This window comes from Ceratotherium simum, chromosome 3 (assembly GCF_057802395.1).
Source record: "Ceratotherium simum simum isolate JZ-2026a chromosome 3, ASM5780239v1, whole genome shotgun sequence".
Taxonomy (NCBI): Eukaryota; Metazoa; Chordata; class Mammalia; order Perissodactyla; family Rhinocerotidae; genus Ceratotherium; species Ceratotherium simum.
This window is the reverse complement of record NC_141902.1, coordinates 57560711-57577732: the sequence shown is the minus strand read 5'-3', so window position 1 is coordinate 57577732 and position 17022 is coordinate 57560711. Positions and strand designations below refer to the sequence as shown.

The 17022-nt window shown below is 37.6% G+C and overlaps 1 protein-coding gene across 3 annotated transcripts in view; it reads right to left on the bottom strand.

Moving 5' to 3' along the window:
- USP3 (ubiquitin specific peptidase 3) overlaps positions 1–17022 on the bottom strand; it is a 98883-nt gene that overhangs the window by 68534 nt on the left and 13327 nt on the right. The window lies entirely within an intron of this gene.

The following is a 17022-nucleotide window of genomic DNA, read 5'->3' as shown; positions in this document are numbered from 1 at the left end:
GCATGTACACAAAATGGCTGCCCAATTAACATCATACTGAAAGGAATTTAAATAAATGTCCGCAACAGCTGCTCATTTTAATTGTTGACTCAACTCAAATAGTTTAACCACAAGTTAAACACATACACATTTTTCTCCTTTATCACTTATTCCTTTTTACCACAGTCTCCAACAAGGTAATGACAGTCCGTTTTCTTATTAAAAACATTTTTAAAGTCTAATTTTTTAATCATATATCTTCACCATGCAGATCATATACTACTATAAATGACACCTCTTTCAGTTTATTTAGTGAGAGGCATAACCTAAGGATACAATTAGGAAGACTAAGCCCAGTTTTTCCCAGATTCATGTCTCAGTTGCATAAAACATAATTATAAATACGGCAACTGCATATAATTCTTGCTGAGGGTGTATCAGGACATTAATTATTACAGTTTAGGGGTGGGGCAGGCAAGAAGGGGTATGGAAACTTTTAAAATATTGGCTATAATTTTGCTGTTTACTCAATTTTCAATTTAAAAAAAAAAGCCCAGTAAACATAACAATGATTTTCAAAAGGGAATGGATATAAAAATCGCCTGGAAAGCTTTTTCAAAACATGTATGTTTTACTCAGACAGAGATATCTACATTGAGGTGCAGAGAGAAGGACAAAGAACATGTGTATTTTGAGAAAAGCAGCTTCCCAGGTGACTCCCTAATACAACCCCTTGAGAACCACTAGTCAGTCTCCAAGGGGCAATGGGAGGGGCACCACAGCACAGCCACACACTCAGGATTATAATAAATCCACCACCTGGCACATAGTAGGTCCTTAATAAACACCTGTTGAAAGAAAATTTAAATTTCTTAGTTTAGGATAGCAAGCTCTTCCAAGACCTGGCCCATTATGACAGTCTTTCTCACTATTAACAAAAATTAACCAAAACTGGAAATGAGGTGAATCAAGAACTGCAAGCCCTTTCAATGTATAATGAAACACTGTTTAATAGAGCCTCCCAAAGATATGTAATTATAGTACCATTGTTTGACCTGCTGCTTACTGTTTTTTTTTAATAATTTTTATTTATTTATTTTTTTCCCCCAAAGCCCCAGTAGATAGTTGTATGTCATAGCTGCACATCCTTCTAGTTGCTGTACGTGGGACGTGGCCTCAGCATGGCTGGAGAAGCGGTGTGTCGGTGCGTGCCTGGGATCTGAACCCGGGCCGCCAGCAGCGGAGCACGCGCACTTAACCGCTAAGCCATGGGGCCGGCCCTACCTGCTGCTTACTGTTGATTAAGACCCAAATTCTATGAAGTTACAGGTTGACTTGAAGATTTTCATTTGGTAGAGACAATTTCTGTCCAGCAAACTCCAAAGGTTATGATTTTACTACCCTGTAGGACATTAACCAATTTTGTATCTAGTCTAGCAATTTATTTCAACGTTCTTTCTTCAGTGTCTACATACACTCAATTCCTCAAATGCCCTTGGAATTACTTTTACCATCCTGCTGGTTCACTCATTAATGAATCGCTGGCATAGGTTCATTCTATACGTGTATGGGAGGGAAGAGGAGGGCAAGGAAGAACAGGAGAGCACAGTGACATACTATGCAAGGGACAGGGCTCTAACTATTTTTGAATATGAAAGCTCTGAGTTTTCATATTCCAGTTAGCCAAGGGCCCTACCTTTCCTTACCTCATTGACACCTTTACATTAACTGCCACAGCCATCCTGAAGGCACGCATTTGAGTTTTTGACTCAATCCGGTCCAATCCTGTTATATGCGCATGTAAGCCACACGACAGAAAGGCTGAGAAGAATACCTGCCAAACTGCTAACAATTATTTTAGGCAGGTACATGAGAAGACTATTGTGAGGGGAGATTCCTGGCTTTTTATTTGTACACTCCTGTGGTATTTGATTTATGGCAGCAAGAATATGATATTTTTATAGCTTGAAAAGAAAGTCCTTTGAAGTATATTTTTAAAAAGAAAAATAAATTAGAACACAGTTACTTGACAGGTATTCATGGTTTGAGGTATAATTTGGAAGACTGAAAACCTACAAATATTACAGTTTTGTCCTCCAGCAAATTTCTCTTTTTCTCTTAGTAAATATGAAGAGACATTGTAACTCAATCTGGGGAAAAAAAAATGATGAAGTTTAATATTATCCTGAAATAAATAATTATATTACCATAGTAAGTTTAGGCCCAACCTTTTAACTACCTAGAGTTGTTCTTTTTTTTTTTTTTTTTTTTTAATTATGAAAGGTTTCTTTTCCTCCTTTAAATGAGAAAAAGAAAATCTAGAGCAAAATCAGTTAATTTGGTATGTTTCCTATCAAGTGTTCCTTTTTCCCCTTATAACTGTAAAGATATACACAATACAATGTGCACACAATTTTGTGATCTAATTTTTCTGCCATCAGTATACTGAATGTATTTATGTTACTAAATTTAGAACAATGTATTCTTTTTTTTTTTTTTTTTTAAAGATTTTATTTATTTTATTTTTCCCCCCAAAGCCCCAGTGGATAGTTGTATGTCGTAGCTGCACATCCTTCTAGTTGCTGTATGCGGGACTCGGCCTCAGGATGAACGGAGAAGTGGTGCCTCGATGCGCACCCGGGATCCGAACCCGGGCCACCAGCATCGCAGCGCGCGCACTTAACCACCAAGCCACAGGGCCGGCCCATAGAACAATGTATTCTAAATCCAGTCTTATAATATCTCAATTATCTCATAAAGTTTTATTAACTTTTTATTTTCTCAATTTCAAAATTTAAAAAAGGTACTCTAAGGCTGAGAAGAGGAAGGAATGGGAGTAACTGCTTAATAGGTATGAGGTTTATTTGGGGGTGATGAAAATGTCTTAGAACTAGATAGAGGTGGTGTTATAGATGTACTAAATGCCACTGAATTCTTCCCATTAAAATGGTTAATGTTATGTTATGTGAATTGCACCTCAATAAAATAAATAAATAAGTAGGTACTTAAGACAGGGATGAGGAGAGAGAATAAAAACAAATAAAATTTTGGGGCCAGCCCTGGTAACCTAGTGGTTAAGTTCAGTGTGCTCCACTTAGGCAGACTGGGTTCAGTTCCCAGGCACAGACCTACACCACTCAACTGTCAGTGGCCATGTGGCAGCTCACATACAAAAAAAGAGGAAGATTGGCAGCAGATGTCAGCTCAGAACAAACCTTCCTCAGCAAAAAAAAAAAGCAGGAAAGTTTCGACTTTCAAGAACATTGGAAACAAGTAACTATGCCTTTTAATAAATCTCAAAAATTTCTGAGTCAAGAAATCCAACTTCTTTTATCATGAATATTTACAATAAGAAAGTTAAGACAATGTGCGATAGGCTATTTAAATGATAGTATTCTCTGAGGGCTTAATACTTTCACACTGGAAAAACATTTGAAGGCTAGGAAGCTATAGAGAATAGGTATGATGGGGGATTCTGAAGCCATTTGTTGCATTGCTTTGGGGAATATTCACTGTTTATACACATCTGATCTAAATTAAGACTCTGTAATGTATTTAAGGCAATTATAGAATAGAATGAAAAATATTGGCTTTAAATTAAACAAACTCAATTATTGTTTAGAACCGATCATAGCATGAATAAATGAACGCTACAAATAATCTTAAAATTATTTATTTTAATCACCTTAAGGGGAAATATCTTATTATAAAAGAGAGTCTCAATTTATAGACAGATGAGTTTCAAAAGTTTATCTGTAGGATGAACACGTTTCCCATGGAAGCCATGGAAACAGTATTAAAGGTTTCCAGGCTCTTCTATAAAACTCTACATGAACCATAATATAATTGATATGGGGTTTATTCTGGGGTGTTGAAAATGTCTTAGAACTAGATAGAGGTGGTGTAGATTTACCAAATGCCACATTTTTATATACATAAAAAGTAAAACCATATACAGTCAATAAAAATATTTTTAAGCTATGAATATACTATCCATTCAGCAAAATGTAAAAATATTAAACTGAAGGTTTTTAATTTTTTTTATCTTAAATGCTCATACTTGAGAGAAACAGGGTAATAAGGATGGAAACTTGTACAAGTTCAAAAAGATAAGTCTGAGAACTTATAAGTGCTCTTTTTATGACACCTAATTACCCTTCAAGGTGATGTCAAGGCAAGGAAGCCATGCAGTGCATTTCTCACACTTACTCTTGGCCACAGCAGAGTGACTGCAATCTCATCAATGGAGTCTTCTCCTTTCATTTTAGATTGTAAAATTTCCTCAAAGCAACTCTCTCCTCCAGTAATCTCTCCTGTTTACTTAGATTCTCCCAGCCCCAAGCTTAGTGTCTCTTCTCTCAACCCCTGGGCATCTCAGTCTGGAGGTTGGTACTGGACTAGGCTCCCTCCACTCTCTTCCTTCGGCTATGGCCTCAGAACCTTCCTCAGGGCCTGTTCTCACCTCAGCCACAAGCTCCGCAAGTTGGCACATGGGCCCCTTTGGAGGGAGTGGGGAATCCTGATCCTCTCCTGAGCTAAGGCCATTCTCCTGAAGGTAGAAGCTAGGCAGAGGAGAGGAGTGGAGGAGCCCCATCCTCTGAAACACACTGACACTCACGTCTTCTTCCAAAAGCCCCCAAAAGCTTTAACTCTCCTGGAAACTGGGAGGTGAGAACTGATGCAGCACAGGGGAAGAGGGAAGGCATCCCAGTGATCTACAGATCAATGTAGTTTTCCTCCCTACTATTCCTGTGAAGGGAATAGTCTACTCCTTTATCAAAAGATAAAGAAGGGCAGAAAACTAGGGAATTCTGTGCTTAAAGGGACCTATTTACACACGAATGTTTCCAGGTTGCATTTAGAAGACAAGGAATTCATAAGACAAAATGGGATCCACGCTGAATATAATGTTCTTTCCACATAATCACTGATCTTCAATATCCTTAGTATTCACCACATAGAACCTAAAAATAAACAGTACATTTGATATTCAAGGCCTATCAACAATTCTCCTGGAATTCTAAAAATTTTTTATAAAACACGCACTACTGCTTATGATACAACTTAGTCACTGTCTCTATACACAAAATAGTTCAAGTACACAGCACTAACAGGCAAGTCATTTATAGTGCATTCACTATTCAATAGTTGCTTCAACTGGTAGAGAGGCTCTTTATCTTCTTAAGAATTCAGAAAGGTGAGGATCCAATGACCAGGACTCTAGTCTTGGCTCTACCGTCACTAGCTACAGAACTGAGAAAAATCACTACTATTCTGGGCCTATTTCTTCACTGTAAAATGAAGACTAGGTGATGAGCATGTCCCCTCTAATCATAAAACTATTCAAAGAATATAAGGCCAAAAATAGATGAAACAATCATATCATTCTCCCCTATAGATAAAATTCTTCCAACTCTACTCTCCACCTAATTTTCTTAAAAAGCTTAACAAAAAGATTAATTGCTAATGTAGCATAATTTTCTAAATCAATGGCTTTCAACTTTTTTTCCTGCTTCCCACTACCCCCAAGAGGCAAACACATTCCAAACACATTGCCCATCAGTAATAGCAACTCATTGCCACAATGGGGGTGGGAAGTGTGTGGAATTACTGTTCAAAACCGTTACAGACAAACATGCTGCCACGACAGTGAAACTCAGAACAACCCCCAACACACAAATTTTAAAGTGCTACACTCTCAAAATATTAGCAACCCATAAGAAAACATCCATAACATGTGTTTTTAAAAAAGCAAATTCATTTTTATCTAGTTAATTTATCTAGTGGATACTATGTGCCAGGTACTACTGCAACCACTTTATGCATATTACTACATTTAATCCTCTACAATCCAATGAGGTACACGTTATTATTCTGCCTCTTTTATGGACAAGGAAATCGAGGCACAGAGCATTTATGTAACTTGCTAAGTTAGTAAGTGACAGAACTGGAACTCAAACTCATATAGTGTTTGAAGGCATGAACTGCTGCAAAGCAGTAAATCCAGAAGGTTGTCATTTTTGTTTTAAAAAGATTCCATACTGTTTCTGTGTATATATTATATACCTGTATAAATTTTTAAAAGTCTGGAAGGGTATATAGTAACTGTTAACAGTTATGTAAAAGGAATAGGATTGAAGCCACATGGACCTACTTGCAACCATACTGTTTGAATTTTTTCAGAAAGCATTACTTCTTTTACACTAAAAATAAATTTTAAAATGTCTTAAATTTAAAGATACTGGTATTATAAAGTTGTCCTAACAAAATGGACTTGTTCTAAATTATTAAGCATGAATGGTACATTAAACCAAAATCCAAGATTACAACTCTACGGGTTTGTAAAAACAAGATCAACGAAAACAAAATTTTTGCAGCTCTTATTCAAAACACACAGAGTCCATAAAATTATCAATAGTGAAAGTGTTATTCCTCTTGAAATTGGAGGATAGGGCAGTATTATCATAAAAATTATATAAATATTCCAATACATATAAGTAGAAATATATTCCAGGACTAACCTAATTTACCCTCCAACTGATATATTTTTAGATATTTAAGAGCAAGGCAGATAGTCTTCTTTATACCATAAATGCTCTTTGAACCATATGCTCACAAGCCTATTCTTTGCTAAAAGTTCTGAAGTCTATCCTATCTTCAACTTGAATCCTCTGAAATTACTGGGGGAAGTTATTGGTAAAGTCACATAAAGAGAGCAGGAATTGGGCCATAATGTGGTCCAGAAAAGAAGAAATCAAGCTATAATAAGCAACTGCCAAACGTGCTAAAGCAGCCTGATTGCAGCCAAAATTATTGTCTGTCAATGCCCCTCTCCCACTCCAATGCTGCTCATTTTGGGAGTGGGCATTGGATTCTCAGGGAACAGGCAAACAGGAGAATTCTTATTAAAAGCGACAGGAGGTGCCCAGGGCCAAAGGTGTGAGCCAAGGCAGAGCTTGGGAGACTAAGCAGAGGTCCACATACTGGAGGAGAAGGAGACCAAACATGAGCACCAAATCCAAAGTCGTCAGAAGTGGCAGGTTGGGACTCAAGGCCAAGATCACGGAACCAAGAGTTCAGGGCCAAGGCAGAAAAGACAATTACGAAGCAAAGCTTATCTTGGGTGTCTTTCCACTTCCCCCATGAGAATCTTTTCCACCTACCTCCTGTTACCAGCTCTGTCTTGCCTCAGTCCCATTCTTAGTCAAGGCTAGCAATCAATTAATCTTCCTTGAATCATTAGATAAGTAAATTGTTTTCTGGTAAAGTCACGATTCAATATTTCTCATAACCATTCTCTCCTTTCTGTTTAATGCCCTGTGAGAGATTCAAGATGGCCACAAATTCTTTGACACTCCTCTCATTGAGAGGCAGGTCTGTGTCCTCATTCCTTGCATGTGAACAGGCTCTATGATTGCCCTGACCAACTGAATATGGCAGAAGTGACTCCGTGTCAATTTGCAGATCTAGGACTTAAGAAACTGACAGCTTCCTCTTGCTACTGCATGGAATGCTTGCTCTCAGGGCAGCCAGCCACCGCATCAGAAGTCTGATCACACTGAAAATAACACACTGGGAGAAGCTCACACCACATGGAGAGATCTTGGAGAATATGACACCATGGGGGTGCGGGGGTTGGGAAAGAAAGAGAGACAGAGACAGAGACCAGGGAGCACAGAGGTACCAGACATGCAAGTTAAGAAGCCATCTTGGACGAGGATGCTCCAGCCCCAGGTACTCCAGCTGACACACCACCTGCCAAGTTCTTCCTGAATTCCTGACTCGCAAAATAAAATGGTTGTTTTAAGCCACTAAGATGTAGCAGAGTTTGTTATGCAGCAACAGATAACTAGAACACCACCTGTAGAAGAAAAGGTGTCAATGATATAGCATCCATCACTCACCCCTGCCAAACAATTCACTGGAATGACTGACAGTGTTGTTTAGTAGAAGTGAGGATGACAATCTTTAAGAAGTTCTACCCAATAGGAATCAAAACTATCCAAAGACCAGACTATCCCCTCCACAACAGAGGTAGTAAGAGAGTAAAGACAGTCTATCATCAACTACGCTGCCATCATGCACTAGACTGGCTCTTTCTGTATCCTATCAATATTTTAATAACTCAAATCCGCATGTGCTGTCACTACCATAAGACAACCTAATTCCTTCTTGAGCACAAACATCACTCCTAATGTTGCCCTATATTGAACAACAAACTTTAACATCTCAAAAACACTATTAACATAACAACCCAAATTCTGGATAAAGATCCTTAAGAAGGTATCATTGGCACTTGCAGGAATTGCTTTTCTCTTCATTAAAAGCTACAAAGCCTTATCCTTCACTCCTTTTGCCTCTCTGGATTATGTTCTTAAATAAGCACTCTGGGAAACCTCAGATTTTAGTGAAGGCTGAGTTTGAAAAACTGACTCGGAATAATTAATTGTAACAGTTGAGAACATCCTACTCCATATCTGTTTCCAATTCTATCCTTACCCTAAGAGTTCTGGCATATTCCTCAGCCAGTCTGACTTGATCCCCATCACACCCAGCAATGGCTGATCCCAGGCCTTTATAACTATGATGAAGAGCCCACATCATAATCAGAATCCCAAGATTTCTGAGGAAGTGCTCACACTTTTCTCTTAAAGTTCTTAGCAAATTGTTCCACAGCCAGCCCAGAAGAAGGAGGTAGACGAGGGGCACACTGACAGGAACTCTGCTTCACATCATTTTGTTTGAAGTAGGCAGAGGCCTTGATCACCCGCCCTTGACCCTTAATCCTGCCAAAAGAACTCCTTCCTTCTTGAATACAAAAATGTACCAAATGGACTGGGTTAAGCTCATAGGAATTTAACTGCTACTCTGTAGACTCAAAATAAACTAGAGGTCATGTGATGTAATGAAGCAACTATGGCCTTCAGAACCAACAGAACAGAACCTGTCTTACCTCTGCATTCTAGCTTTACCATTCTTCTATTCTACGACTGTAAGCAGTTGGTTCCAGAGCCTGCTTCCTCACCTGTAAAACGGGACAAATACCACCTCTTCCTCACACAGCTATGGTAAGGATTTCCTGAGACAATCAATATAAAGTGCACAGCAAAGGGCCTAACAAATAGAAAGCACCCAGTGAATGCCAGTTGCTTTCCCTTAAAAATATATTAAAAGGAATAAAATGGCTGTCAGGGGTTAATTCTGGTGGCTGCTATCAGATACAACACAGGTAACATACGTCCACAAATATCATGACTACTAATTTTCAGAATTTTGTGCCTCAGTTTATACTCAAAAAGAATTTTAGCTGATAGCTCCTTTTCATAGAAAAATTCCAAATACATAAGTCACATTAAAGTCAGCAAAAATCCCTCATAAACTCCTCCTATATCTGACCCAAAGTTAACTTATATTCAAAACATCAAATGAATGAGATAAAAATACTCAATTTTAATAAGGTTATTTCAAAATTGATATAACTACTATAACCACCTTAACATTACATTTTATATGAATAATGTGAAATAAATACTTTAGGAGGCAAGTGCATTTTAGAAGCATATTTTGAGAGATGTGCAAGGAGGTTTAGACAACTTAATAAGATGCTATTCAGATAAAACATTTAAGTACAGAAGCAACTTAAGTGTGAAAACCATACTGAAATATACCAAACTCAGAGATATTTAGAACAGAGATTAAATCGTGGTTCACCAATCTAATCAATCAAAATACACCTTGGGTATCTGCTTCATTTGTCAGTACATTATCAGTATAGCAACGAGTGAAAATGTCAAAATACAGACTAAGAAAGTAAGAGGCCAAGGTCTTAATGTGAACTAGTCTATATTCCAATATCCAGTACAATGGGGTTACAGGTCAAGTCATTTTAAAATATATTCTAATTTCTAACTTTTGTTTTAGCAAAGAAGTAAATAGGGATGATTTCAAATCATACCAGACTTAAGAAATGGTGATCAGCTTGCTTTTAGGAACTGGTAGGTTTAAACTTCTATGCTAGATAATTCAATTCTTCTTTATCCACCTTATTACCTGGTTCTCTTTCAGGGGCAATGTCCTTGCTCTTAGAGGCTAATTTTGAAGACTGTGCTCTAGCCTACTTTCCCAATCTTTTCCAGGTCAGGGCATGCACCAAAAATGATAACATCTGTATGGCACATGCTCATAAACTGAGGAGGCATCTCAGGGCCAGCAGTGATCTGCTCGGAGGCTCCAGCCACCCCTAGGCTGGGGAATCATTATCTCAACCCGTATGTAATCCATTCGTGGCCCCTCTGATGAGAAGCTCTGCTAGACAATTTTTTACATTGTTATCTAGCAATGCAGGAGGAGATCTCCCTCCTACTCCAATGCCCACTTGTTGGAACAAAAGACTGGAAGACATGAACCACCTGAGAGGGCCAGCAGCATTATCTGGGAATCTGAGATACCATTCCTCTGAGGATCTGCAATTTATAATACTCACTAATGCTCTGAGACCTGTAGAGAAAATGGATGCCCAAATCCTTATTTCTAACCTTTGTACAACTGTCTTGTCCTACTGCCATTCTATATCCCAGTCAACAATACGACATGAAGAAACCTAATATGAATTGAATTAGAGAAGGACCAGAAACAGTCGGGTCTGAGTACTCAGGGGGTAAAACAGCATTGATGAGCATGTACAAGGAACAGTCAACTGCTTAAAATGAACCTGGACCCAGAGCATATGTTTGGCTACTACTGACTAAAAACGCTTGCAAGGCCACTTCCAGCTCTCTGATTTCAAGGTTTCCCAGACAGAAAAATAATTACAATAAAGTATTTCCCACAGCAGACGGGAAGATAGGAGCAGGCAGACAAATAGCTTGAAGTATTATTATAAAATCACTTATATATTACTGCTCACATAATTAAAAAGTTAAAACTTTAAATTTTCCCTAAAGATACCCAATAATACAAAAATACATTTGTACAAGGCTATCAGTTGCAGTATTATTTATAACCGCAAAATATTGGAAACAACCTACAAGCCCAAACATAGGAGAACAGCTGAATTCACTGTGGCATACCCACAAACGGAGTACTACGAAGCTGTTAAAAAATAATAAGGAAAATTTCTACAAATGTGGAGTGATATCCAGGATATACTGTTAAAAATAAAAGAAGCAAAGTCCAAAAGGGTATACTTACTTAGCTACCTTTTGAGAGAGAAAATAAGAAAATACTCATGTATCTGCTTTTTTTTTTTTTTACAGGAAGGATAAATCAGAATAATCGGTTGTCTACAGGACGCAGGTGGGATTGGGTGGAAGGATAGGGTAGTAACACTTCTCAGTGTAGTTTTAACTTGTGGATCCACGCTAATGTCTTATATAGTTAAAAAGTAAAATAAAACCAGCAGTGATAAGGTAAAAAAAAAAATCTAAAAAGGAAATCAAACATAAACAAACGAATCTAACTTATGTCAAATAAATAAGTGTATTAAAAAAGGGAGGGAGGCCGGCCCTGTGGCTTAGTGGTTAAGTGTGCGCGCTCCGCTGCTGGCAGCCCGGGTTCGGATCCCGGGCGCGCACCGACGCAACGCTTCTCCGGCCATGCTGAGGCCGTGTCCCACATACAGCAACTAGAAGGATGTGCAACTATGACATACAACTATCTACTGGGGCTTTGGGGGAAAAAAATAAATAAATAAAAGAGGGAGGGAAACAAACCCAAATAACTTTTGAACATAATACCTTATATAGTGTCAGTATAGACAAAAAGAACTGTAAACAAATATCGAATTCTAGTTATAAGGGGTTTTCTTTGCAATAGCATGGGTTAGCAGTTGTGGAACTACTTTCTCTGATTATGACATTGAGCAAATGAGTACATATGTTGAGGAAAACAGGAACCAGATTCTCACTATTGGCGAAGGGCATTACAAATACGGAAAGGGGCAAGACTAGATCCGTGGTGTTGAACTATAATTATAGGAATCAGTATGAACTCATGGTTACACACATACACCCATACAGGGACACATAAATACATGCAGACATGTCTTTTTATTTATACTTCTTAGCTCTTATCTGCTGAGAAATCTTAGTCTATAAATATTATTCCCCACCAAAAGGAATGAGGGCTACTTGGAGAAATGGCTGACACCAAGGCTGGGGCAGGCTGAGTACAAGATGAGCCTGGAGCCTCTTGCTTTGCCAGAAAGAACAATAGAGACATGTCAAAATTACAGCTCAAGGGGGCTCCCACTAGCCAAATCTAAGACAATTTGAGCCTCAAAATAAATAATAACAGAATATCACAGAATAAAATAAAAATCTATGAGTTCATACTAATTTAAAAAAATGAATAAACAAGTAGAGGAGAAAGGAAAGCTCTTCCTTGTAGTAGAATACCAACTAATATACTAGAAGAATATGAGTTAGAATATCATGCAACCATCCTAGTAAGAAGTGATTTAGTCAAGAATCATCAATGTATGCTAAATTGTTGAGTGAAAGTTGAGTGAGGAATAGGAGCTATACATATATAAAATCTCAAAGCATCTCCCACAAATTACTTATTAATAACAAAGGGAAAAACAGTAACTTCACAGTGGAATAACCTAGGAAATATTACCTTAATAAAGTAATCAAAGTTAAAATCACCAAAAATGAGACAAATTAACATCATATACCTCTTGATATGATGCCCTGAGAAGATACAACATTACTTCTGTAGTATTCCTACCCAAAAAATGCACAACCTGAATCTAATCATGAGGAAACATCAGAAAAACTCAAATTTGAGGTGCATTCTATAAAATAATTGGCCTGTATTCTTCAAAAATACCAAGATGTGAAAGACAAAAAAAGGCTGAAGAACTCTTCCAGATTGAAGGAAACTAAAGAGTTATGACAACTAAATGAAATGCATGATCCTGGATTAGATCTGGGGCAAGTGGCTTGGGACAAAAAAGGGAAATAGCTATAAAGAACATTATATAAAGGATATTATTGGGACAACTGGGGAAATACAAATATGGAATGTGCATTAGATAATACCATTGTATCAGTATCAAATGTCCTGATTTTGACCAATATCCTGTGCTTATTGAAAAGTCCTTGTTGTTGGAAAACAACAAACTAAAGTATTTATGGATGAAGGAGCATTATGTCTGCAAATTACTCAGGAGAATATATATAAACAGAAAGTGCATACATAAATGATAATGCAAATGGGGCAAAATGTTAACAATTGGTGAATCTAGGTAAAGGGTACATGAGAGTTCTTTGTACTATTCTTAGCAATGTTTCTCTAAGTGTGAAATTATATCAAAATAAAAGGTTTTTTGAGATAAAAAAAATTTTACTTCTTTACTTCCTATTAAGAACATACTTTCTTAAGGGAAAACACAAGGGAAAAAGGTTAAATTACCAATGTGCAGAGCCAGAGAGTCCTATAAACCTGGCATTAACTTTCCTTTATTGATGGATATGAAATAATCCAGTAAAAATAATACAACATATTAATTTCAGTAGTCCAAATGACCTTACAACTATATTTCTTTTACATATCCAAAGTCTGGCTTGTGACCTGGCTTCCCAAGCAGTGTTAAATCCTCTGGCTTACCTACTCTCTCTGCTGAGTCTGATAATAGCAAAACATTTTGCTCTATTCATCAGAGAAGGTGAATCTGAGTTTGAACTTTTACTCAAAATAGAGTAATGCAAAATTTCAGTTTTAGTGATTTAACTCTCTGAATAAAATCCATTTCTGATAGAGCAAAGCATTTTGCCCTAAAAACTGGATTAAAAATATTTCATTTAAGGTGCGCCTGGCGGCGCAGCGGTTAAGTGCGCACACTCTGCTGCAGCGGCCTGGGGTTCGCAGGTTCAGATCCTGGGTGCGCACTGACGCACCGCCTGTCAGGCCATGCTGTGGCAGTGTCCCATATAAAGTGGAGGAAGATGGGCACGGCAGGGCCAGTCTTCCTCAACAAAAAGAGGAGGACTGGCATCGGATGTTAGCTCAGGGCTAGTCTTCCTCACACACACACACAAAAATATATATATATATATTTTTTTCATTTAAAAATAGACACCAAATTAAACATGGCAGACCAACTTCTCTCTTATCTCCTCTCACTCCTAACATCCCACTAAGATGACAATAAAGGAATTAAATAGATACTAACTCACAAGAATAAAGAGAACATGTGAGGCAACCAAAGCAGACAAAAAATTTTAACACGGTTTTGAAAGTCAGAAAGAAGTTAGAGGAGCAGTAACAATCTTAGTAGTGCAAAGGAAGCTATAGCCTAAGTGTCAGCAGAGAAGAAAGGAGGGAGGGGGGCGCTCTCGGCTCAGGGACACTGGGCACAGGATACAGCAAGGGTAAGGATAGAACTGAAAACAAGGGGTCCAAGAGCTGTTAAGGAACAAGTGAATCATGGAACTGCCTACAGTCTGATGTCAGAACATAAGTGGCCAGAGGGACAGTCCCCAGAGGGAAGACTGAAAAACTAAATAATGCTAAAAAAAATTCTCCACACAGACATCTTGAGTCTTCCTCTAACAAAGAAGGTGGCTTGCTCCCCCAGCTCACGGTGAAGCCCACTGTACACAAGCCCCACTCACTCAGTGAGCTTTTCAGTGCCTCACTGTCATATGAAAAGACAGACAAAGATAAAACAGATCCTTGAAGAAAACTTCCAGTCTGAGAGAATTATTTTAAACAGAAAAAGAGGAACCGAGAAGAAACAGAAACAATGCAGGGAGCACAGAAAAACTTCAAAACAAACTCTAAAACCCTGCAGTAATAAGAGAAGATAATGCAAAACAACAGCAACAGGATGTACGAAAAATCAATGGCCAGAATAATGAGAAGAGGCTCTTGAAAATTAAAAATATGATTATCAAAATTCAATAGAAGGAGTGGAAGAAAAAAATCAAGGAAATATCTCAGGAACTGGAACCAAAAGGCAAAGAAATAAAAAGATAAGAAAATTACAGGTTCTACCCAAGGTGCCCAACATTTAATTAGTAGGAGTTCCAGAAAGAAAAAAGTACAAATTAGGAGACGTAATTATGGGAGGATGAGTGTGCTATCAAACATATACGTAGATTGAAAGGTCCCTTGAGTAAACATCACAATAAAAGAAAACTACCCATGCCAAGACATCATTTTGAAATTTCAGAACACCAAGGATAAAAAGGACATCCTAAAAGCTTCCAGGAAAAAGAATAAAAGGATATGTATGAAGGAACAGTAATCAGAAAGGCATCAAGTTTCTCAATAGCAACAATGGAAGCCTAAAAACAAAGGAACAAAGCTTTCATAATTCTAAGAAAAATTGTTTTTCTAACTAATATTCTATAGCCAGCCAAGCAATCAAATATAAAAGTAGAATAAAAGTGTCAGACTTGCATGGAGTCAAAAACTGGCGGCCCAGGAGAAGGGACCTAAATGATGTACTCTAGCAAAACAGTCTAATACACCAAGAAAAAGAAAGATATAGGATCCAGGAAACATGAGAGCCTAATACAAGAGAACAGCAAGGGGAATCACAGGATAAAAACTATCCAGTAGGCCTAGAGAATAATTAGTTCAAATGGTAGCAAGAGGGCTCTAGAAAGGAGGTCTTCAGAAAACAATAGTACTTAGAGATTATCTGTTTAAGTGCTTAGAAAATAATATTCACAGACATTTGACAGATTTATAGGTACATGTGGGAGAAAAATGTGTGGAAGGTAAATTAAGCAATTTTTTTAAAGGGCAATTATTAATTTAAGGAAAAATAAAATGCTGGACAAGAAAAAAAAGTAATCACCATATTAACCAAAATTTGTAATCTAATTATATTGAGAAATGGAGAGAGGGGCAGAAAGGAGAGTGGTGCAAACACTAATGTCCTCATTTACTATAGCAAGACGGCAACAGATAATGCCTAAAATTGATAAATTAAGAAATAACTGTGTGTTACTTAGAAGTATCAGGTCAATACGAGAAAGAAAGCTAAACAGAGCTTAAAGTGGTTGTCTGCAGACAGTCAGACTAGGGGTGGAGGGGAGGGAGACCGCCGTTCTATTTTAAACCTTTTGACACTGTGACTTAACTGTGTATATATATATTACTTTTAGAAAACATGAATTAATCTTTAATAGGTAAATTGATACAAGAGTCATATCAATTTATGAAATTGCCCAAACCACTTTTTTCACCTTAAAAAAAAAAAGTATATCTAAAATCTATTACAAGGCATAAAAATTATAATAGCAGTTTATCATTTGGGGCCAGACACCTACTGAATTCCCTATATACTGCAAGGCTAATTTGCAGAGCTAATGATATGTGTCCTCTACTAGAAAATGTAATTTCAGAGCTGGCCAAAATTTGTCACCTATATGTTAACAGATCCAGATACCTACAGAGCGAAAAAAGAGAGGGCATCTGGTCCTGCTGACTTCCCACACAGAGGCAAATTCTGATCCATAAGGCTGCTCCCTTCACTGGCTCAAGCATTTTACTCTATTTTGAAATGGATTTCTGAAATCAGTTTTCAACATCAAATGAAAACAACATATGGAAACAATGTATGTGAAACTACATAGTCTCAAAAACTGTAATGCACTGAACAAATTTGTTATTATTCATTCTTTCACAAACTCAGACTTGTTCAGACCTATTTTGGTGAAAAACACCTAGTGAAGCTATTATGCTACATCTACTCTACCAGTCTTCAGCTACATACTGGAACTGTGCCCCTACCTCCAAATGAGGGGAAAGGGTAGCAGGGAGAAGGATTAAAACTACTAAGGCCAAAGCAGATTACTAAATCAGAGTCAAAATGAGCCACTTTTGCCTTTGGAAGACCAGACACAAATAACTACGGAATAATTACCAGGAGTTTATACTGTCTCAAAAATAACTTCCCCTATGAAGCTGATTACATGGAGAATGAACACAAAAGCCACAAATCACTTAGGAAAAATTCTGACATCCAATATTTGTATTTATTTAATATAGCAAGATCTGATGCAATTCCATGCTTTTGCCAACAAC